Genomic DNA, 25,964 nt, shown 5'->3' with positions numbered 1-25,964 from the left:
TTATCACCAGTAAAATAAAACTCTGTGGCAGGCGACGTGCACCTGAAATTAAGCACTCACTCACGGTATTTGAACATTTTCCACATCAGTCCCTTCATTCTCCTTATTCTCCACATGCACTCAAATCACAGCTATTCTTTCCACTCATTCACTGTCAGAATGAAAGAAGGAGCCAGCCCTGCGCCCAGCCTTGTATTCTGTGGTGAACATGGACTCATGTCTGGGTTTTGAATTTGGTAACCTACTAAAAGTTAAATGTAGATTTTTTTGTGTATTTATCGTAGATTCAAGAACACTAGTTGCCATTCGATCCTAATTGCACTGCGACTGGTATGCCTATCGAATGTGAGTGGCAATTGTTTGATATGCAACTTTTGAATTTAAATAGCTACATTTGTTTGAGATTTCAACAAATGTTTAGATTCAATACATTTAAATATTGACCCATAGAGGACAACTTCCTCATGAAATAGGGGGGAAATGCAGCCGGATATCCTGACAATATTAGATAATATATGCCGTTTAGCAGACACTTTTTATACAAAGTGACCTACAGTCATGCGTGCGTATACATATGTGTGACCCTGGAATCAAACACACTATACTGGCGTTGCAAGCGCCACACTCTACCAACTGAGCTAAAGATGGGCCCCGATCTGGAGGGTCTACATCCTCCCTACCGGTGATGAAGGCTCATTCTCTCTCCACTTGACTGCTAGATCTTACATAATGACATCGCATAATAAAATCACATTATGACATCACAATATCACTGTTGTCATGACGTTGGCCTGTGGGTAAGGTTTATGACCCCCCCATAAATACCTTTCCCCCTTCCCCTCTCTTACTGACCCTACTGAAGGACTGCTGTCCTGTTAAATATAGAGAGTCTGGGAACATCAAACAAATGGGGAAAGGTACCACATATTTTGTTAATAAAACCAGTTGGAAATATGCTTGGGAACGTAATGAGTATGTATGTCAGTTCGGTTGTCATCTGAGACATTATGACTGATGACAGGACGACATAAACTGTATCTGAGAAAGTATACACCCTCTAGTTATCAGAGTCACATGGAATTGTTATGCAATTGAAATGTTTGATATTGAAAATGTTTGTTGGGAGATGAAATGTAATTTTAGCTTCCGAATGAGAGATTTGGGTTTTCATAAGGAAAGTGCCCTGCTCGATCAGTAACCCAACCCTGTGAAGAGACAGGGGTTATAAACGATGAAACACCTCCCTCCCCCTCTCCACTATATAATCCTTTGACGGAAAGATAACCAGGTAGTTCCAGTACGGGAGGTCTGCAGCCTCTACATTAGAAGGACACACATGTCAAGTACAGAACTAAGCCAACCTCGGCGTGAGCTCTGGTATGAACTGGTATGAACTTTGAGCTTATTCACTACAGAAGTGCTACTTCCTAGCCGTTGAGTTAGCAGCGGCCGCTGCTAACGTGGGTTAGGAAAGGACGGACGACGGATCCAGTCTAACAACCAGACGAAGATACCACCACGTATCCAATGGACCACCATTGACATTCTTCCGAAAACAGGGAGATCTGTTGGCCAACCCGGCCAGCATCTACGACCAATCTACCGAAGCGCAGCTCAGAGTAAATATTTATTGCATTTTCCTTTTCCAAATGGGCGGTAATTTAGAATGCATAAGATAATGTATTTACAATAGCATAGCTGCTGTTTCTGTGTTCCTAAATCTTCCTGCTCTTTCATTCAAGCCCAACCCCCTTTCCTTTGTGTAACTAGCTTTCATACAGGTTCCGTCCACCAGGACGTTTTCTGTATGACATCATTGTATTCTGTGTATTTGTAATTCTGTGTGATTAGTTAGGTATTTAGTAAATAAATAATTAAACCCAATTTTGTATTGCTGATTCAACTTGTTAGCCAGGGTTCGTGAAGATAACCAAGAATTTACAACTTTCATTATGAGACTGAAAATAAGACGAGGGTTAATAGTGACTGCTACCGATGTAAAATATTACAAAGTATTTTAAGAGTTTATTCGGAAGATAACGGCTCTATAAACGTTCTTCCGTGGTGCCCCGACTTTCTAGTTAATTACATTTACATGATTAGCTTAATCAGGTAATATTAATTACAGAGAAATCATTTTATAAGTTAGCATGTCATATCACTTAATCCGGCATAGCCAAAGACACGACACTGTTGAGACAATTGTTGCTTTGTTTATTTTCTGTTATTATTCCTCTCCTTCTTTCTGTTCCCGCTCGTCTTTCTTTCCTTCCCCAACTACTATTAAAGGTCATAAATCTATTTCCTATTGTCTGGGTGGAAAAGGAGGCGGCTGCCACTGCCTCTGCTGCCGCTGCCGCTGCCACTGCTGTGTGCTTTTGCGTGCGTGCGTGCGTGTGTGTGTGTGTGTGTGTTCATTCAATGCGCTTATGGACAACATGAATCAGGTTTTTGATACAAGGGGGCTGGCGCGGATTCAATGCAGTAAAATATTTTCCTTCCAAATACAGTGGGGTGCGGGATTATTGGATCCCTTGATAAAGATGAGCCAGCAATTGAAAAAAATAATTATTGGATCCCCTGTTTCCAATACGCCAGCACCTTCCCCTTGTGAGGATAACAACACTGAGTCTTTTTCTAAAATGTTTTATGAGATTAGAAAAACACATTGGGAGGGATCTTTCCAGATCCTTGATATTCTTCATCTGCGCTTATGGACTGCACTTTTCAATTCAAACTACAGGTTTTCAATGGTGTACAAGTCAATGGTGTTCAAGCCATTGCAAAATGTGGATTCTGTGGTCAATTAACAATTAAACTCCTGGGCCTCGGTACCCTCCTTATGTGACCAATGAGCAGCCATTCTGACTGCAAATATAAATAGACTTAATTTGAAAAGAAATCAACAACGGAGGGGGCCATGACTTTACATTTTTTTGAGATATTTCTATTTAATTTAATATGCATTTAAGATGACTGCCTCAAAACTTCTAGTGTTAACCATTTCTTTCAGTATTTTCATGGGTGCGTTGTCTTGCTGGAAGATCCACTTGCAGCAAAGTTTCAGCCTCTTGGCAGAGGCAACCAGGTTTTTGCACAAATGTCCATGATGCTGTTGACCTTACCATTTTTTACAATCACTTTGGCACTCATTTCAGAACCTTGATATCATTTTTTAAAAATCTAGACACAAAACTCACAACCGATAATCAAAATGCAATTTTTTCAAAACTACAACACTTTTTTCCAATTGCTTGGATACAATACACATAAAGCTAAGATAATTTGTTCATTGAACTAAAATCACCTGTTCAAAATGACACAACTTAACATCAAAGTATTACCATTTCAAAATGCAATTCACACATTACATCTGAGATGACTGTCTATTCATTTCATTACAATGATCTAACTATCAACTGATACAACTGCTCAAAATGATAAGTAGCTGTTGCATTACTCTTAATGCATAGTTTTATGGAAACTGACAAACAATATTCCATGTTTAGATCATGAAAGTTTCAGGATAACGAGATCCATTGACACCAATTACTGTGGAACATGAACCAATTGGACTACATTATCTATGGATGTAATATTTCATCATCATTCTTTATATCAGACACTGTTTCTATGGTCCCATGTACCACTTTTCCAGACCATGTTTTCAGATTTGACATTACTGTACACTCACCGGCCACTATATTAGGTACACCTATCTAGTACTGGGTAGGACCCCTTTTGCCTCCACAACAGCCTGATTTTTTCACAGTGTTGTACATTAAGAGATGACGTTCTGCCCACCACTGTTTTAAACAGCTGTTATTTGAGCATTTGTGGCCTTTCTGTTAGCTTCAATGAGTGTGGACATTCTCCTCTGACCTCTCTCATTAACAAAGTGTTTTTACCCACAGAACTGCCGATCACTGAATGTGTTTTGTTTATTGCACCATTCTCTGTAAATTCTAGAGACTGTAGTGTGTATAAATCCCAGGAGGGCAGCTGTTTCTGAGATGCTGGAACCACAATGTGTGGCACCAACAATCATACCACGTTCAAAATTGCTTAGATTACGCATCTTGCCCGTTCTAATGTTTGGTCGACAACTTAAGCTATTCTATTCTATTCTATATACTGAGTTGCAGGCAGCCACATGATTCGCTGTTCGAAGGAGCAGGCTATTTGCGTTAACAAGCAGGTGTACCTAATAAAGTGACTGGTGTATGTATTCAGGCCCTTGTAATTGCTTTTCCAATACTGCCAACTTGTTACTGATGATTGATTTCACATTGTGGTACGAGTATATAGTGAAATGAGTGGTATCCTCCTAAACTCAGCAAAAAAAGAAATCTCCCTTTTTCAGGACTCTTTAAAAGATAATTCGTAAAAATCCAAATAACTTCACAGATCTTCATTGTAAAGTGTTTAACCTGTTGGGGGTAGGGGGCAGTATTTACACAGTCGGATAAAAAAAGTACCCGATTTAATCTGGTTATTACTACTGCCCAGAAACTAGAATATGCATATAATTATTGGCTTTGGATAGAAAACACCCTAAAGTTTCTAAAACTGTTTGAATGGTGTCTGTGAGTATAACAGAACTCATATGGCAGGCAAAAACCTGAGAAGATTCTGTACAGGAAGTGCCCTCTCTGACCATTCCTTGAGCTTCTTGACTCTGTTTATTGAAGACTGAGGATCTTTGCTGTAACGTGACACTTCCTACGGCTCCCATAGGCTCTCAGAAGGCGGGAAAAAGCTGAATGATGTAATTCCAGCCACTGGCTGAAAAACATTAGCGCTTTTGGCAAGTGCTCTATCAGAGGACAATGGGCTGAGGCGCGCAGCACGAGTCGACCCCATGTTTTATTTTCTTTCGTCTTTCAACCTAAACACGCTTTCCCGGTCGGAATATTATCGCTTTTTTACGAGAAAAATGGCATAAAAATTGATTTTAAACAGCGGTTGACATGCTTCGAAGTACGGTAATGGAATATTTCGATTTTTTTTGTCACGAAATGCGTCGTACGCTTCACCCTTCTTTACCATTCGGATAGTGTCTTGAACGCACGAACAAAACAGAGGATATTTGGATATAACTATGGATTATTTTGAACCAAACCAACATTTGTTATTGAAGTAGAAGTCCTGGGAGTGCATTCTGACGAAGACAGCAAAGGTAATAACATTTTTCTTATAGTAAATCTGATTTTGGTGAGTGCTAAACTTGGTGGGTGTCTAAATAGCTAGCCCTGTGATGCCGGGCTATCTACTGAGAATATTGCAAAATGTGCTTTCACCGAAAAGCTATTTTAAAATCGGACATAGCGAGTGCATAGAGGAGTTCTGTATCTATAATTCTTAAAATAATTGTTATGTTTTTTGTGAACGTTTATCGTGAGTAATTTAGTAAATTCACCGGAAGTATGCCAGTTCTGAACGTCACATGCTAATGTAAAAAGCTGTTTTTTGATATAAATATGAACTTGATCGAACAAAACATGCATGTATTGTATAACATAATGTCCTAGGGTTGTCATCTGATGAAGATCATCAAAGGTTAGTGCTGCATTTAGCTGTGGTTTGGGTTTATGTGACATTATATGCTAGCTTGAAAAATGGGTGTCTGATTATTTCTGGCTGGGTACTCTGCTGACATAATCTAATGTTTTGCTTTCGTTGTAAAGCCTTTTTGAAATCGGACAGTGTGGTTCGATTAACGAGAGTCTTGTCTTTAAAATGGTGTAAAATAGTCATATGTTTGAGAAATTGAAGTAATAGCATTTCTAAGGTATTTGAATAACGCGCCACGGGATTCAACTGGCTGTTGAGTAGGTGGGACGATTTCGTCCCGCCGACCCTAGAGAGGTTAAACACTGTTTTCCATGCTTGTTCAATGAACAATAAACAATTAATGAACATGCACCTGTGGAACGGTCGTTAAGACACTTACAGCTTACAGATGGTAGGCAATTAAGGTCACAGTTATGAAAACTTGGGACAGTAAAGAGGCCTTTCTACTGACTCTGAAAAACATCAAAAGAAAGATGCCCAGGATCCCTGCTCATCTACGTGAACGTGCCTTAGGCATGCTGCAAGGAGGCATGAGGACTGCAGATGTGGCCAGGGCAATAAATTGCAATGTCCATACTGTGAGGCGCCTAAGACAGCGCTACAGGGAGACAGGACGGACACCTGATTGTCCTCGCAGTGGCAGACAACGTGTAACAACACCTGTACAGGATCGGTACATCCGAACATCACACCTGCGGGACAGGTACAGGATGGCAACAACAACTGCCCGAGTTACACCAGGAATGCACAATCCTTCCATCAGTGCTCAGACTGTCTGCAATAGGCTGAGAGAGGCTGGACTGAGGGCTTGTAGGCCTATTGTAAGGCAGGTCCTCACCAGACATCACCGGCAACAATGTCGCCTATGGGCACAAACCCACCGTCGCTGGACCAGACAGGACTGGCAAAAAGTGCTCTTCACTGACGAGTCGCGGTTTTGTCTCACCAGGGGTGATGGTTGGATTTGCGTTTATCGTCGAAGGAATGAGCATTACACTGAGGCCTGTACTCTGGAGCGGGAACGATTTGGAGGTGGAGGGTCCGTCATGGTCTGGGGCGGTGTGTCACAGCATCATCAGACTGAGCTTGTTGTCATTGCAGGCAATCTCAACGCTGTGCGTTACAGGGAAGACATCCTCCTCCCTCATGTGGTATCTTTCCTGCAGGCTCATCCTGACATGACCCTCCAGCATGACAATGCCACCGCCATACTGCTCGTTCTGTGCATGATTTCCTGCAAGACAGGAATGTCGGTGTTCTGCCATGGCCAGCGAAGACCCGTGATCTCAATCCCATTGAGCACGTCTGAGACCTGTTGGATCGGAGGGTGAGGGCTAGGGCCAATCTCACCAGAAATGTCCGGGAACTTGTAGGTGCCTTGTTGGAAGAGTTGGGTAGCATCTTACAGGAAGAAATGGCAAATCTGGTGCAGTCCATGAGGAGGAGATGCACTTCAGTACTTAATGCAGCTGGTGGCCACACCAGATACTGACTGTTACTTTTGATTTTGACCCCCCTTTATTCAGGGACACATTATTCAATTTCTGTTAGTCACATGTCTGTGGAACTTGTTCAGTTTTTGTCTCAGTTATTGAATCTTGTTATGTTCATACAAATATTTACACGTTAATTAAGTTTGCTGAAAATAAACGCAGTTGACAGTGAGAGGACGTTTCTTTTTTTGCTGAGTTTATAACAACATAGCGATACCGTGGAGCTGGCAGGTGATCCAGGTCACTAGAGGTCAAGCAGTGGGCGGAGGAAGACGAGGAAGATGTGGTGGTCAAAGGAATGGCAGGGGACAAGCACCCCTTCTGAGAGGTGGTCGTGGGCCTTGTTTGAGAGGTGTGGGGGAATGTGGTAGAGGACAAGGCCACGGACCAAGGCAGCGGTAAGAATAGCAAAGAGTGTCCAATGAAATCCGACCATGTTGTAAATCATGGCATAACAATGACTGAGGCAGCTACAATGATTCAACCAAACCTCAGAAGATCAACAGTGGCCTCAATCATCAGAACTTTCCACAATGACAACCGGTAAGTCTTCACCATGCACTAAACATTAGGCTACTCTCAATTGTCAAATGACTGTGTACTGCATGCCAATGTGTACCACAGAGTAGGTGATGTGACTAAGTGTGTTCTTACTGTAATTTTCCCTGCAGAATTGAGACTTGGCCAAATAGGGGAGGCAGAGGCAAAATTCTGACTGACCATCAAGGTCGGGCTGTGGTCAATTTGGTTTGGGCCAGAAATGATATTCACTTTACAGAAATTCGGCAGCACATCTTGGACAATGACGACAAGTTCAACAATGTGGAAGCCATAAGTTTGCTGACTATTGCATGCATGCAGAAAAGGCACCAGGTGTCTTTAAAACAACTATACTGTGTGCCTTTTGAAAGAAATGCAGACAGAGTGAAGTAACTGAGGAATGAGTATGTTCAGGTATGTTCAGTTTCAAGATGCCTGTTGTGAAAAATTCTCCAAAGATTCTACATCATTGTAATCAGTAATTCTCTTTCCAAAATGTATTTTTAGAGGGTGGTGGAGCTGTACGCTGACAAAAACCATCACAAATTCCTCTTTTTGGATGAGGCAGGTTTCAACCTGGCCAAGATAAGGAGGAGAGGTCGGAATTCATTGGCCAGCGGGCAACATTCCAAGTACCTGGACAATGTGGGGCCAACATCACCATGTGTGCGGCTATATCGGAAGATGGTGTGGTGGGACACAGACCTCGTATTGGATCATATAATGCAGCTCTCCTTGTAACCTTCCTTGAGCTAAATCAGGTCTGTAGAGCTGATGGCGTGACCTATGTCATTGTGTGGGATAATGTCTGGTTCCACCATGCTCAAATGGTGCATGCATGGTTTCAGGCCCATCCACAATATACCACCCTGTACTTACCCCCATACTCTCCTTTCCTTAACCCGATTGAGGAGTTTTTCTCCACATGGAGGTGGAAGGTATATGATAGACATCCTCATGAACACGCCACCCTTCTCCAGGCTATGGATGATGCATGCAATGACATCACAGCAGACCAGTGTCAGGCCTGGATTCACCATGCCCAAAGATTCTTCCCAAGACGTTTGGCTAATTAAAACATCAATTGTGATGTGGATGAGAAACTATGGCCAAATCAACAAGACAGGGTTGATGGAAACATAGAAGTACAGTAATCAATCCTTTGCTTTTTACAGTGAGCCAGGTGAGGAACACTGCAGTTGACCTTTAACAGTTTTTTCTTTTTTTGTAGCTAATTATTTTTGTTTCGATTCAAAGAAACCTATGTTGTGATTTTATTGTATTTCATCAATAATTTTCAGATTTTGTTCAATGATTCCACTGTGTTTGTAGTATTCTCTCTACTAGTCCTTTTACAGTGATGTATTTACGTGTAGTAGCATAATGAAACATGTATCACATATTTTGTACTACAATATTTAATGATTGTACGAACAACTACACAGTGAAACTATCGGTATCTTGTGTGTGGGTGATCTAAATGAATGTTCCTATGGTATTTCATGATAAATGAGTTGTTTGAACCAATGATTCTGCAAGTGCAAGGTTTCTTTAAAGATATGGATGCACAATGTTACAAGTGATGACCATTTTGAGTTTTGTGTCTAGAGTTTTGAAAAATGACCACAAGGTTCTGAAATTAGTGCCAAAGTGATTGCAAAAAACTGTAACAAGGGCCCCAGGAGCACTGGAAGCAAAATAGCACCATAACATCAAAGCCACCATATTTTACAGTAGGGATGAGGTATTTTTTTGACCATAGCCATACCTACAAAAACAAAGGGAGAGTCTTTTTGACACCCCGCCTCTGTGGTTAGACTGTGTGTGTGTGTGTGTGTGTGTGTGTGTGTGTGTGTGTGTGTGTGTGTGTGTGTGTGTGTGTGTGTGTGTGTGTGTGTGTGTGTGGTGTGTGTGTGTGTGTGTGTGTGTGTGTCTCTGTTTGTGTGTCTCTGTGCTTGTGTGTGTGTGTGTGTCTCAGTGTGTGTCTCTGTGCGTGTAGTGTGTCTCTGTGCGTGTAGTGTGTGTGCTGTGTGTGTGTGTAATGAGGTCATGTTGTCCACGAACCCAGTCATCAATCAGGACAATGGACCGCTGCAGAACTCCCAGGGTTCAACCCTGGGTCGCACCAATCAGAACCATGGGAATTAACCCACACTTTACCAGTTTTTCCGTTGTACTTCCTACCATGCCCAGACTGTTAGATCAGGCCAACTAATACTGTTCCACCATTTTCCTGTGCTTGGTGGTGATTGTTTGCAAGTGGGAAATTAACAAAGAAAGTAACACCCAAAGAGAACAAAGAGAACTAACGGTTTATTTCCTGCAGCTGAAATATTAAGATATTGTTTCGAGCTAGTAATATTTCATGGCTTTATGAAAACCCATGATTAAATACAAACAGAATGTGCGCCTGAAAAGTCAGCAGTAAAATCACACATGCTACTGCCTTCCCCGAAAGCATTCTGACGTTGAGGCACCCCTGCCCCTAAAACACATTTATTGCACGCCTTGAAATTGGATGGTTTGATTGCCTCTTTAAGAAAACATAAGGCAAAGAGGCAACAAGGCACAACTCTGTCCTCACCATGGGGCTGTGTAGCTTGCAAAGAATACCCTCTATACCTGGACTTCTCTCCTCCACCTGCAAGCAACACTGCGAGAGGAGGTTTAGTATCTTGGACAATATTCAATACTACACTAAAAACAAATGGTTCTATATAGTGCCAAATAAGGGTTCTTTGGCTTGTAACCACAGCAGAACCCTTTATGATGCTACATGGAAGCTTTTTTTGAAGGTTCGATCAACAACCATGCTCCTCAGGTTCTAAATGGAACCTAAATGGTACAACAACAAAAAAACCTTTAATATACATTTAAATGGTAATCATTTAGCAGATGCTCTTATCCAGAGCGACTTACAGTTAGCCCCACCCATCTCTTTAAGAGGAATGTACTAAGGCTTAAGAGGGTGTGGACAATGCTGAATAGGTGTAGACAAAGGGGAGCTCTCCAGTAGGTGAACCAAAATATTCAAGGGCCATTTTCTCAAAAGTGGGGTTACAAATGTATCAACTTTCAAAACAGAATTACTTTCCCATTGTTCCTCAACTGCAGTGTATGATTTAACCTCAAATTTAACCTTCAAATTTTGCAACGTAAGACTGAATCAGGGTGGCCAGTCACATATGTGGTTGTCCCACCTAGCTATCTTAAGGAATAACATGTGAGGGAGGCCATGTGCTAAACAGAGTGAGTACGGTAGTGTAGTAAACAACCAAAGATTTCAAGACTAAAAGTGGTGAAAGTAGTAGCCTATAAAAAGGAAAAACTCCAGGTAAAAATACACTTTATCTAGTCCTTGGCCTATGTTCTAATCTGACTTTGGTTCAGGTCATGTTGTTCTTCACATTACTGTCTCTGGTAAACACACACTATATCAAATAAAATATATGTTTATTTGTCACATGCACAGTACAGTGTAAACAGTACAGTGAAATGGTTACTTGCACATTTGCATAGAAGCAATATTTAAAATAAATAGTGTCCAGATAAAAATATGTTATAAATATTTTATCATTATTAGATAATGCTTAGCCAGACACACTTGTTTAAATTCATGGGTCATGTGAAAGAAATGCTATAACCACGCCCCCCCCAGCCACATCTAGATAAGTGGACGGGTCACTGTTGTCTAGACATGTACACATGTTCATGAAATACAATAGATGGCCATAATCACCCCCAGATACACCTGGCTAACTTGATGGGTCAGGTAATCATCTGGCGAAGTGGAGTCGTTTGTTTAGACATGTAGCTAGCTAGCTAAACAATGAACCATAATCACCCACAGCCACACACCTGGCTAACTTGATGGGTCAGGTAATCATCTGGCGAAGTGGAGTCATTTGTTTAGACATGTAGCTAGCTAGCTAAACAATGAACCATAATCCCAACTCATACAGTACAAACGGATTGTCATAGCTAGCCACCATGCATGAAATGCTGTGGTATGAATATGCAGGTAGCTAAAGCTAACCAACTAGGCTCCATGTCAGCTAGCTAACTTACATTAGGCTATAGCTAGCCACCATGCATGAAATGCTGTTGTATGAATTTGCAGGTAGCTACTAACCAACTAGGTTCAATGTTAGCTAGCTAACTAACATTAGGCTATAACTAGCAATGCAAATAGCTTTCTGAGACACAAAAAATATAACTACACAGATCATAAACATAATCTTAGCTAGCAAGCCAGCAAGCTAACATTTGCTAGCTCGCGAACAATGAGCTTGAACTTGCAATGAAAACTACTTTTTGACTAAATTTGAATATCTGAAAATTTAGCTAGACTCTTACCCATATACATGGCTGAATGCTTCACGGCAGACTGGAACCCCCTAAACCGAAGTGAAAGATTTCCTGTGTCATTTCTGTTTTGTTTGTAGCTTGTTTGGCCCGTTGTGTCAAGTCACTCCGGTTCACACCGTGTGCAGAAAGTAGTCCATCAAAACGTTTTCCCACTGCTCTTTGTCAATTGCACCTGTGGGGTGGGTGGGGGGTACTCTGCTGTCCTAGCTTCAGGGGCATTCTGGTTCCACTATTGGGGTGCCAAGACAGAGAAGAGCTTTGACTTGGTTGAGAGCGCGGGCCAAGAAACCAGATGTGCTTGCTGTGTAGGGTTTGAGCATAGCCTGAGGGTAGGCAGGGGCAAGATCGACTTGCTGCTCTGTAGACAAGTACCATGGTTTTGTAGTGGACGCGAGCTTTGACTGAACGCCAGTGTGCGGAGGAGTGGGGTGACCTGAGAGAACTTCGGAATGCGATAATTGCAGGGGATTGATTGCACAAGCGGGGAGCCCAGGCAACAGCGAGCTACAGAAATCCAGACGGAAGATGACAAGTGCCAATGTGCCGCTTCCTTTGTGGGGCAGGGTCGTACTCTGTGGATGTTGCACAGCATGAACCTGTAGGAGCGATTCACTGCTTTAATGTTTGCAGAGAATGACAGGGTGTTGTCTAGGGTCACGCCAAGGTTCTTAAAGCTCCGTTTTGTCAAGGTTGAGCTTGAGATATCTGTCAGGCACGCAGAGATGCATGTCGCCACCTGGGTGTCAGAAGGCGGGAAAGAGAAAAGTAGTTAACCTCTATGGGCTAGGTGGGACGCAGGCGTCCCCCCCGTGGTGCACTCCATCAACAGCAGGTGCATTTCAAGAGCGGCAAATTTGAATCCAAATAAATGTCAAAATTCATATTTTTCAAACATACAACTATTTTACACCCTTTGAAAGATAAACATCTCCTTAATCTAACCACGTTTTACGATTTCAAAAAGGTTTTACGGCGAAAGCATAAATTTAGAGTATGTTAGGACAGTACATTTACAAGAGTTGTGTGTAATGTTTTGTCAATTCAAAGACAGGGTCACCAAAACCATAAAACCAGCTAAAATGATGCACTAACCCTTTACAATCTCCATCAGATGACACTCCTAGGACATTATGTTAGACAATGCATGCATTTTTAGTTCTATCAAGTTCATATTTATATCCAAAAACAGCGTTTGACTATGGCATTGATGTTGAGGAAATCGTTTCCCTCCAATAACCGGCAGTCAAGTCAGCATCACAAATTAAATAATTAAATTAGAAAACATTGGTAAAATATTATATTGTCATTTAAAGAATTATAGATTTACATCTCTTGAACGCAATCAACTTGCCAGATTTAAAAATAACCTTACTGGGAAATCACACTTTGCAATAATCTGAGCACTGCGCCCAGAAAAATACGCGTTGCGATACAGACTAGTCGTCATGTTGGGGAGATCTAAAATCGAAAATACTATGTAAATAATCCATTACCTTTGATTCTCTTCATCAGATGTCACTTCCAGGTATCACAGGTCCATAACGAATGTAGTTTTGTTCAAAAAAGCTCATCATTTATGTCCAAAAATCTCCGTCTTGTTAGCACATGATCTAAGCCCGCCGGACTTCACTTCATGAACGAGGGGAAAAAATATATTTACGTTCGTTCAAACATGTCAAACGTTGTATAGCATAAATCATTAGGGCCTTTTTTAACCAGAACATGAATAATATTCAAGGTGGACGAATGCATACTCTTTTATAACGTATTGGAACGAGGGTACCCAACATGAACTCGCGCGCCAGGTGTCTAATGGGCCATCATCGTTCCATGGCTCTTGTTCGGTCAGATCTCCCTCCAGAAGACTCAAAACACTTTGTAAAGGCTGGTGACATCTAGTGGAAGCAATAGGAAGTGCCAAAATATTCCTCAGCCCCTGTGTTTTTCAATGGCATAGGTTTAAAGGTAATACAACACATCAGGTATCCACTTCCTGTCAGAAAATGTCTCAGGGTTTTGCCTGCCAAATGAGTTCTGTTATACTCACAGACACCATTCAAACAGTTTTAGAAACTTTAGAGTGTTTTCTATCCATATATAATAAGTATATGCATATTCTAGTTACTGGGTAGGATTAGTAACCAGATTAAATCGGGTAAAAAAAAATTATCCAGCCGTGCAAATACTGCCCCCTAGCCCTAACAGGTTAAGTGTCATCCGCATAGCAATGAAAGGAGATACCATGTGAGGATATGACAGAGCCAAGTGACTTGGTGTATAGAGAGAAGAGGAGAGGGCTTAGAACCGAGCCCTGGGGGATCCCAGTAATGAGAGCAGACATAGATCCTCTCCACATCACCTGGTAGGATGCAATCCAACAGTGTGCAGAGCTTGAGACACCCAGATCTGAGAGGGTGGAGAGGAGGATCTGATGGTTCAAGGGGTGAAAGACAGTGGATAGATCGAGGAGGATAAGAACAGAGGAGAGAGGGTCAGCTTTGGCAGTGTGGAGAACCTCCATGACACAGAGAAGAGCAGTTTCGGTTGAGTTTCCTGTCTTGAAGCCTGACTGGTTAGGGTCAAGAAGATCTTTCTGAAAGAGATAGCTAAATAGTTGGTCAGAGACAGCACGCTCAAGTGTTTTGTAAAGAAAAGAAAGAAGGGATACCACTCTATAGTTCTTGATGTCAGATGAGTCGAGTGTTGATTTCTTGAGGAGGGGAGCTACTCTGGCCATTTTGAAGTCAGAGGGGATGCAGCCAGTGGTCAGAGATGAGTTGATGAGGGCAGTGAGGAATGGGAGAAGGTCTCCAGAGATGGTGTCGAGCGGGCAGGTTGTCGGGCGGCCGGACATCACTAGTCATAAGATTTAATCTGGAGAAAGAGGGTAGATTGAGGAGCGGATGTAATCAACCTTCTTTTCAAAGTGTTTGATAAAGTCATCTGCAGAGAGGGAGGAGGTAGAGGGAGATGGTGGAGGATTAAGGTTGGAGAAGGTGGAAAAGAGTTCCCTAGGATTAGAGGCAGAAAATTGAAATTTAGAGCAATAGAAGGTGTCTTAAATCAGATAAAGAGGAAGAAAAGGTAGAGAGGAGGGAGGGAAAGAATGGTAAGTCCTCCGGAAGTTTAGTTTTCCTCCAGCAGCCCTGTTCTGTAAGCTCGCAATGAGTCACTCAGCCATAGAGCAGGAGGAGAGGGCTTAGCCGGCCGGGAGGATAGGGGACAGTGAGAGTCATAGGATGCGGAAAGGAGTAGTGCTGGTGCGGTGACCATAATACCAACACACAGTCAGTCATGAGTCATGACTGCAGTAAAATTCCCTGTGACTGTTGAGTCACAGGTAACTCCTTCTATGCACTCTGGACATGCTTTGGTAGTACCCAACTTGCTAATGACCGCGTAACTTCTAAAAATTATCTGCCCTTGGTTGCAACACTCAGTACCCGAGTTCCAAACTGCCTCCGGAAGCAAGGTCAGCACAATGACTGTTCGTCGGGAGCTTTATGAAATGGGTTTCCATGGACGAGCATCCGCACACAAGCCTAAGATCACCATGCACAATGTCATGTGCCGGGAGGAGTGGTGTAAAGCTCGCCACCATTGGACTCTGGAGGAGTGGAAACGTGTGCACTTTAGTGATGAATCACGCTTCACTATCTGGCAGTCAGATGGACGAATGTGGGTTTGGCGGATGCCAGGAGAACCCTACCAGCCCCAATACATAATGCCGACTGTACAGTTTAGTGGAGGAGGAATTATGGTCTGGAGTTGTTTTTCATGGTTTGGGCTAAGCCCCTTAGTTCCAGTGAAGGGAAATCTTAACCTACCGCATACAATGACATTCTAGACAATTCTGTGATAAAAGAAATTTGGCCATCAGTTTGGGGAAGGCCCTTTCCTGTTTCAGCATGACAAAGCCCCTGTGCACAAAGCGAGGTCCATACAGAAATAGTTTGTTGAGATTGGTGTGGAAGAACTTGACTGGCCTGCACAAAGCCCTGAACTCAACCTCATCGAACATCTTTGGGATGAATTGAACGCCAACTCCGAGCCAGGCCTATTTGCCCAACATCAGTGCCCGACCTCGCTAATGCTCTTATGACTGAATGGAAGCAAGTTTCCCCAGCAATGTTCCAACATCTAGTGGAAAGCTTTCCCGGAAGTGTGGAGGCTGTTATAGCAGCAAAGGGGGGACCAACTCCATATTAATGCCCATGATTTTGGAATGAGATGTTTGTCATGTAGTGTATCATCAAAACAGTAGGCCTACAGAACTTTTAAAATTCACCTCACTGTGATGATCATTTTGAAGAAAGAAGTTCAACAGCAGGTTGAAGCGGTGTAAAACATGGTAGTTGATGTTGTTTCAAAGCCTAACACAACGAATTGGACAGCACTTTCTAAGGTGATGATTCATTCAAAACACCCATATTAGAGCTTATGGATAAGCTTATGAGGCTTTGTTAATCTTAGGTCTTCTGAGGTCTATTTTGTTCTAGGCATGGTTCACATCAGGCAATGCTTCTTATGAATAGCAAACTCAAATGTTGTTTTTTATAGGGCAAGGCAGCTCTAACCAACATCTCCAATCTCGTCTTATTGATTGGACTCCAGGTTAGCTGACTCCTGACTCCAATTAGCTTTTGGAGAAGTCATTAGCCTAGGGGTTCACATGCTTTTTCCAAACTACACTGTGAATGTTTAAATGATGTATTCAATATAGACTTGAAAAATACAATAATTTGTGTGTTACTAGACACTATGTTTGTCTATTGTTGTGACTTAGATGAAGATCAGATCAAATTTGATAACCAATTTATGCAGAAATCCAGGTAATTCCAAAGGCTTCACATACTTTTTCTTACCACTATATTACGCATGGCAGAGAAACATAAAACAAAACTCATTTAAGATGTCTTTGGTACATAATTGGTCGAGCCTATACTCTTAAACTAATTCAAGTAATCGCCCTTGAGTGTGGACTGTATTATTATGCATACTGGATGGAATGGTTAAGCTACGCTCCAAGATGTCTATCCATAAGTCTGGGAGAGAGCATATAGCCCTAGGCGATGCTGTTGGTTCATCGATTGTGCAGGGCGGCTTACAGTTAGCTTACAATTATAGTGAATTTGTATTCGATATTGAATAGCCTGGTAATATGGCATTTTAAAAATATTTTCATGATTAATTGGGTGACACGTTACCTTTAGCCACACAGGATATCTCACCACCATGCGTTTCCATCTCCTCCTCTCTCTTATATTCCTTTCTCGAGCGCTCAGATGGGCTGTTAAAAGTTTAGTGAAATATGTTTTGTTGTGGGAACATGTTACTATCGATGTTCCCGAACAGATTTTCACTGGGTAGCTGAAGGAACGAGATTTGAGAGCTCATGGCATATGGAATTTGGACGGAATATCACCTGGCGGGCGGAATATCACCTGTCGGGGCGGAATATCACCTGTCGGGGCAGCGAGTACAGGTCTCTCCAGAGATGTTTTATCAATCAGGTTCAAGTCTGGGCTCTGGCTGGGCCACTCAAGGACATTCAGAGGCATGTCCCGAAGCCACTTCTGCGTTGTCTTGGCTGTGTTCTTAGGGTCGTTGTCCTGTTGGAAGGTGAACCTTCACCCCAGTCTGAGAACCTGAGCGCTCTGGAGTAGGTTATCATCAAGGATCTCTCTGTACTTTGCTCCGTTCATCTTACCCTCGATCCTGACTAGTCTCCCAGTCCCTGCCTCTGACAAACATACCCACAGCATGATGCTGCCACCACCATTTTTCACCAACAAAGGCACAGGAACAGTGACGTCTCACCTCCTTGTGTCCATGTCTCGTTTCCCTGTCCCCCTGCACCTGACACAGCGTGACATCATGGAAGATCTCTGCAATCGTCAAAAGCCATAACCATGGAAATGAATAAAGCCATAACCATGGAAATGAATGAAGGGGGGCATTATTGAATGGGTCAGTTTGAAATGAATGAGGGAAGGAAGGAGGAGAGGACGGCACACGTCAGGCGACATGGCCAGGCCAGACCCCTGAATCACAGGACCAACCCGCAGCCAGGGGATCACACCGAAACACAACACTGTTTGGGGATAGCGGAGAGAGTAGAGTAACCAGGAGGATTGGGAAAAGGGGAAGAGCAACAACATTACATTACAAAATATTTTCTGTGAGTTAACCACAATGCAGGAAGTGATTTTATGGTATATTAGGGGCAGGTACAGTCCCAACGATGGAAGTATAATCTCTAATCACTGCAGAGCAGGGCTGATATGAAACAAGAGTGAGAGGTGGGGCCAGTTGCATTGAGGCCCAGTTGCATGGAGGCCCAGTCGCATGGAGGCCCAGTCGCATGGAGGCCCAGTCGCATGGAGGCCCAGTCGCATGGAGGCCCAGACGCATGGAGGCCCAGTCGCATGGAGGCCGATGCAAAAATTGGTAAGCAAGTTAAGGCCAAAAATCTGATTTTCACCAAATCAAATGAATTAATTATGTTACATGATTCTTGTATCTAAACCAAATAGATCATTCTAAGATTGTTCTATACATAAATTGGGGTCATGAAAGTGCATCCTTGTAGCTGTGTGGGCTAATATAGTCAAAATGTTTGCCTTGGGGTTAGTTGAGCCAATGGCCTTGGGGTAAGTTGAGTCAATGCCAAGTTGAGAAAATTGAAGTGTTTTCTTCTCAGGCATACATGTTTAAATTATGTATTCAATATAGACAAGACAAATACAATAATTTGTGTCTTACTAGTTTAACCAGACTGTGTTTGCCTATTGTTGTGACTTAAATGTACAGTGACAAATTTATGCAGACATCCAGGTCATTCCAAAGGGTTCACATACTTTTTCTTGCCACTGTACATTTAAAAACAAAAGTATCAATGTATGCTGATGACTCTACTTTCTGGAATCCCTGCACAGTCTCATTGAAGATCTTGATCACTTTTCTAGCCTCTCTGGACTAAAACCTAATTATGACAAGTGACCCATATTATGTATTGGATCGTTAAAAAACACAGTGTTTACACTACCTTGTAGTTTACCAATAAAATGGGTTGATGGTGAAGTAGACATACTTGGTATTCACATCTCAAAAATATAAATTAACTTACCACAATTCATTTCAATAGAAAGTTAGCAAAAATAAGATTTTTCAACCATGGAGAGGTAAATACTTGTGTGTTTATGGATAAATTACATTGATTAACTCTTTGGTCCTATCACAGTTTACTTACTTACTAATGGCATTGCCCTACTCAAGAAGATTCGTTTTTTTAAATCATATGAGCAAAAAATATTTCATTTTATTTGGAATGCTAAGCCAGACAATATTAAACGTGTCTGTTTATATAATGAATATGAGTTTGGGGGACTAAAATTATTAAATATTAAAGCTTTAAACCTCTCACTAAAAGCTTCACTCATCCATAAATTATACTTAAACCCAAAATGGTTCTCCAGTAGATTATTAAGAAAGGCTCATCCTTTGTTAAAAATGGCTTTTTTGCCTTTATACAGATTACGACTTGTCATTTACGACTAATTGAAAATGAAATTGTGTTTAAAGTATTGTCCTTTCTTAAACAAGCCATACAAAGATGGTTACAGTTTCAGTTTTATCCTCCAGAAAAGATAGAACAAATATTACAACAACTGTTATGGTTAAACTCAAATGTATTGATTTATAAAAACACTTTTTTTATGGATTTTTTTTTATTTAAATGGAGTTATATTTATTAATTATATTATGAATAGAAGTGGAAGAGTCACGTCACATACGCAGTTATCGAAAATATATGGGAATATCTGCTCAATCCAAATTTACAACCAACTGATTGCAGCACTACCACAAAAATGGAGGAGGCAAGTGGAAAAGGGAAAAGGTAGGGAACTTGTTTGCCTGCCATATATTAAAGATACAAATTGGCTGAAAGGAACTGGCATAAATAGAAAAATATACCAGTTTCATCTGAGGACAAAAATGTTAAAAGCTGCACCATACAGGTTGCAAAATAAATGGGAGGAGATTTTCTATGTACCAATTCCATGGCATATGGTTTATGAACTGGTACAAAAAACTACACTTGACTCAACACTTAGAATATTTCAATGTAAATTATATATACAATTCTTGCCACCAACAGAATGCTACGTACAGTGTATGGGGCATACAACAATCTCAGCTCTGTTGATTTTGTTGCGAAGAGACAGAATCAACAGATCATTTATTCTGGTATTGCCCCTATGTAGCTTGTTTCTGGTCACATGTTCAGGAACGGTTAAAAAAATCACAACATGCACTTCAAATGAACCTTACGAACAGCAGTGTTGGGCGATCTGGAAAGACATAGTCAGTCAATAAATAATATAATAATACTCATAGGGAAGGTTTTCATCTTTAGCTCACAATCTGTGGATAATATATGATTAGAAAGATTTTAAAAAATTTGTAAAATATCACAGCACAATTGAAAAATATATGGCAGATGGAAACCAAACAAGGGCGGTCTATGGTGATAGGTGGGATGGGCTGAGAGTGGCCGAGGGCTGGGATTAAAGAGTTTATGTTTGGTAATGTATTTTTGTTATATATACAAGTACCATGTATGTAAAATGTATAGGTAAAACGAATGCATATGTAGCAAAAAGCGGTAAAAAAAAAACAACGGAAAAACTAGACATTTTTAGGCGGCATAACTTACCCTGTCCCGTGGCTCAACTTTCCCTCATAGCCGGAGTGAGTTGTGCCAGAGACCACTTTTATTGGGCAAGCTATGTTTTCAAAACTGTGATGTTTACATTAATTCTGATTATTTCCAGGGATACACAACATCCTGAAATACAATACATTGAGTGTACAAAACATTAAGAACACTTTCCCAATATTAAGTTGCACCCCCCCTCCCCTCCCCCCTTTTTGCCCTCAGAACAGCCTCAATTTGTTCGCGGCATGGATTCTACAAGTTGTCGGAAACGTACCACAGGGATGCTGGCCCACGTTCACTCCAATGCTTCCCACAGTTGTGTAAATCAACCCTCTGCTAAAGATGTCAGATGAGGTCGAAGATGGCTTAGTAATGACATATCTCCAAGTGAGAAGAGCTGGGAGGAATAGGACTCTCTCACACACACTCCCCCAAGACGAGCACCATTCATTCTTACTTCAGTGATGTGGTAACTTATAGACAGGGATTACTGTAGATTGTGAATATAAATTATAACAACGCATGTCGGGAAGCGGCCCCCTTCTATTCCCTTTTATTTTCATTCTCGTAACATTGCGTTTCGTTACTAAAACAAAATAAGAAAAGTCTAGTTTGATGACAGGACACACGTTTTTTAACACCCCTGTTTGTGTGACTGAAGAGATTGATAACTTCTGAGCTGGATTAGCAAAGAACATTACTCAGGTCCCAGGAAATGTCCTTTAAATAGAATTGTTGAGAACGTCATGACTTGTCCAGACAGACCTCTCCCTGACCTGGCCTACAGACAGACCTCTCCCTGACCTAGCCGACAGACAGTCCTCTCCCGGACCTGGCCTACAGACAGACCTCTCCCATACCTGGCCTAAAGACAGACCTCTCCCTTACCTGTCCTACAGAAAGTCCTCTCCCTGACCTGGCCTAAAGACATAACTCTCCCTGACCTGGCCTTCAGACAGTCCTCTCCCAGACCAGACCTGACCTACAGACAGACCTCTCCCGACCTGGCCTACAGACAGACCTCTCCCTCACTTAAAGACAGTTCTCTCCCTGACCTGGCCTAAAGACAGTTCTCTCCCAGACCTGGCCTAAAGACAGTTCTCTCCCTGACCTGGCCTAAAGACAGACCTCTCCCTGACCTGGCCTAAAGACAGACCTCTCCCTTACCTGTCCTACAGAAAGTCCTCTCCCAGACCTGACCTAAAGACAGACCTCTCCCTGACCTGGCCTAAAGACATAACTCTCCCTGACCTGGCCTTCAGACAGTCCTCTCCCAGACCAGACCTGACCTACAGACAGACCTCTCCCGACCTGGCCTACAGACAGACCTCTCCCTCACTTAAAGACAGTTCTCTCCCTGACCTGGCCTAAAGACAGACCTCTCCCTGACCTGACCTACAGACAGTCCTCTCCCAGACCTGGCCTAAAGACAGACCTCTCCCTGACCTGACCTACAGACAGTTCTCTCCCAGACCTGGCCTAAAGACAGTTCTCTCCCTGACCTGACCTACAGACAGTTCTCTCCCAGACCTGGCCTAAAGACAGTTCTCTCCCTGACCTGGCCTACAGACAGTCCTCTCCCTGACCTGGCCTACAGACAGCCCTCTCCCTGACCTGGCCTAAAGACAGTCCTCTCCCAGACCTGGCCTACAGACAGAACTCTCCCAGACCTGGCCTACAGACAGATCTCTCTCTCCCTGACCTGGCCTACAGACAGACCTCTCCCTGACCTGGCCTACAGACAGACCTCTCCCAGACCTGACCTAAAGACAGACCTCTCCCTGACCTGGCCTACAGACAGACCTCTCCCAGACCTGGCCTACACACAGTCCTCTCTCTCCCTGACCTGGCCTACAGACAGACCTCTCCAAGACCTGGCCTAAAGACAGACCTCTCCCTGACCTGGCCAACAGACAGTCCTCTCCCTGACTGGCCTAAAGACAGACCTCTCCCTGACCTGGCCTAAAGACAGAATTCTCCCTGACCTGGCCTACAGACAGACCTTTCCCTGACCTGACCTACAGACAGAGTTCTCCCTGACCTGGCCAACAGACAGCCCTCTCCCAGACTTGGCCTAGTGACAGACCTCTCCCAGACCTGACCTAAAGACAGACCTCTCCCATACCTGGCCTAAAGACAGACCTCTCCCTTACCTGTCCTACAGAAAGGCCTCTCCCAGACCTGACCTAAAGACAGACCTCTCCCTGACCTGGCCTACAGACAGACCTCTCTCTCCCTGACCTGGCCTACAGACAGACCTCTCCCTGACCTGGCCTACAGACAGACCTCTCCCAGACCTGACCTAAAGACAGACCTCTCCCTGACCTGGCCTACAGACAGACCTCTCCCAGACCTGGCCTACAGACAGTCCTCTCTCTCCCTGACCTGGCCTACAGACAGACCTCTCCAAGACCTGGCCTAAAGACAGACCTCTCCCTGACCTGGCCAACAGACAGTCCTCTCCCTGACTGGCCTAAAGACAGACCTCTCCCTGACCTGGCCTAAAGACAGACCTCTCCCTGACCTGGCCTACAGACAGACCTCTCCCTGACCTGACCTGACCTAAAGACAGAACTCTCTCTGACCTGGCCTACAGACAGTCCTCTCCCTGACCTGGCCTAAAGACAGACCTCTCCCAGACCTGACCTAAAGACAGACCTCTCCCTGACCTGGCCTAAAGACAGACCTCTCCCTGACTGGCCTAAAGACAGCCCTCTCCCTGACCTGGCCTATTTCTATCACTGACTGAACATTCTGTGTAAACGAGTTCATGCAATTACCATTTATCATCCTAATTACATTACTGCATTGCAAGGAAAATGACCTTAGATTGACAAGACAATACATGTTCCAGCTGTAGAATGAAACTAGAATGCTTTGAAAGTGAAAAATGAAATGAGAACATACTGTAAAATGTGCACTGAACAAAAATATAAAAGCAACATGTAAATTGTTGGTCCCATGTTTCATGATCTGAAATAAAAGATCCCAGAAATTTCCCATAAGGACAAAAACGTATTTCTCAAAAATGTTGTGCACAAATTTGTTTACATCCCTGTTTGTGAACATTTTTCCTTTGCCAAGATAAACATTTTGCCTTACAGGTGTGGGATATCAAGAAGCTGATTAAACTGCATGATTGTTACACAGGTGCACCTTGTGCCGGGGACAATAAAACGACACTCTTAAATGTGCAGTCTTGTCACACAACACAATGTTACAGATGTCTTATGTTTTGAGGGAGCTTGCAATTGGCATGCTGAGTGCAGGAATGTCCACCAGAACTGTTGCCAGATAAATGAATATTAATTTCTCTACATAAGCGTCCAACAGGCCTAACAACTGCAGACAACGTGTATGGCGTCATGTGGGCGAGCGGTTTAAGTGATGCCAATGCTGTGAACAGAGTGCACCATTGTGGTGCTGGGGTTATGGTATGGGCAGGCATAAGCTACGGAAAACGAACACAATTGAATTTTATCGACACAGTGACGATATCCTGAGGGCCATTGTTGTGCCATTCATCCGCTGCCATCACCTCATGTTTCAGCATAATAATGCACAGCCCCATGTTGCAAGGATCTGTACACAATTCCTGGAAGCTGAAAATGTCTCAGTTCTTCCATAGCCTGCATACTCACCAGACATGTCAGGTATTGAGCATGTTAGGGATGCTCTGGATCAATGTGTACGTCAGTGTGTCCAGTTCCCGCCAATATCCAGCAACTTCGCAAGGCCATTGAAGAGGAGTGAGACAACTTTCCACAGGCCACAATCAACAGCCTGATCAACTCTGTGTTACGCTGCATGAGGCAAATTGTGGTCACACCAGATACTGACTGGTTTTCTGATCCAACTTTTTTTTTTTTTAAGTACCTGTGACCAACAGATGCATATCTGTATTCCCAGCCATGTGAAATCCATAGGGCCTAATTCATTTCTCAATTGACTGATTTCCTTATATGAACTGTAACTCAGTAAAATCTTTGAAATTGTTGCATGTTGCATTTATATTTTTGTTCAATATAGATCCAGAGATATAGAAAATGAAAGGAACATTAGGCAGACAATTTGTTACTGCAGAGGCACAGTCCTTTCCCCACTTAAACTCTTCCCACACAGGGATAGTGGAAAATACCACTGACATTCCATCTCTAATTTGACAGGTTTTTTTTCTATTCAATTGTATTATTCTTTTTAATCATAATGTTTCTTCTGGCGGATATGTTAATGTCTGGAAATACACTGTGGCGCCCATAGATCTGTCTGAGGTGTTAGCGTGGTCTTTGGTTAAAGGAGGCTAGGAAGTCTTGCTGCTCGGCCTTGATGTGGGTAAGTTAAGTCTGCGGTGGCGGTGCCAATCCTTCCAGGAATATCTCAAATAAATCAGGTGTGATAGCCCTGTGGAAAAATGGTCCTCTCGTCATATTCACTTTATTTCCACTGAACATTTTTTTAAACAGGGGAAAGGGAAATTTACTTTTTTGCACCTTTGTCATACACTAAAACACTTCTTCTTGGGTGTCTGGGTAGGATAAAACATTTTTTTGTGAGAGCAGACAAAAAGCATTCCAATAATAAAAATGCAATTTCAGAATGTGGGGGGATGTCCCCCCCCTTTCCCAGTGATTTTAATACAGAAACTGATTTTTATACAGAAACTGATAAAACACACAGGTGAATAATCATTGTGACTTACAAAGATTAGGAGGACCAAGAGCAAGAGAGGGAGTGCGGTGATGTAGTATCCACAACAGAGCAGACAAAAAGCATTTTCCACACCAGTGATGTTTGTTACTTCTATTTCAGGCAACAACAGAACGGGGCCATCTACGTACTCACCTCCGTAGTGCTAACAGCTTCAGCTCTTCCCTCCCTCCTTCCCTCCCTCCCAACCACCCACCCACCTCTGTAGTGCTAACAGCTTCCAACAAAACTCTTGAATCATTTTTAGAGGTCAGTACAGCAGACCAAATCAAATCAATTCAGATTTTATTTGTCACATGCGCCGAATACAACAGGTGTAGACCTTACAGAGAAATGCATACTTACAAGCCCTTAACCAGCAATGCAGTTTTAAGAAAAATACCTGTTAAGTAAAAAATAAATGGATAAGTAAAAACTAAGAAATAAAAGTAACAAATCATTAAAGAGCAGCAGTAAAATAACAATAGCGAGGCTATATACAGGGGATACCGGTACAGAGTCAATGTGCTGGGGCACCGGTTATTCGAGGTAATTGAGGAAATATGTACATGAAGGTAGAG

The sequence above is a fragment of the Salmo salar genome, chromosome 28 (assembly GCF_965601325.2).
Source record: "Salmo salar chromosome 28, fSalSal1, whole genome shotgun sequence".
Lineage (NCBI taxonomy): Eukaryota > Metazoa > Chordata > Actinopteri > Salmoniformes > Salmonidae > Salmo > Salmo salar.
This window is presented reverse-complemented; position numbering follows the sequence as displayed.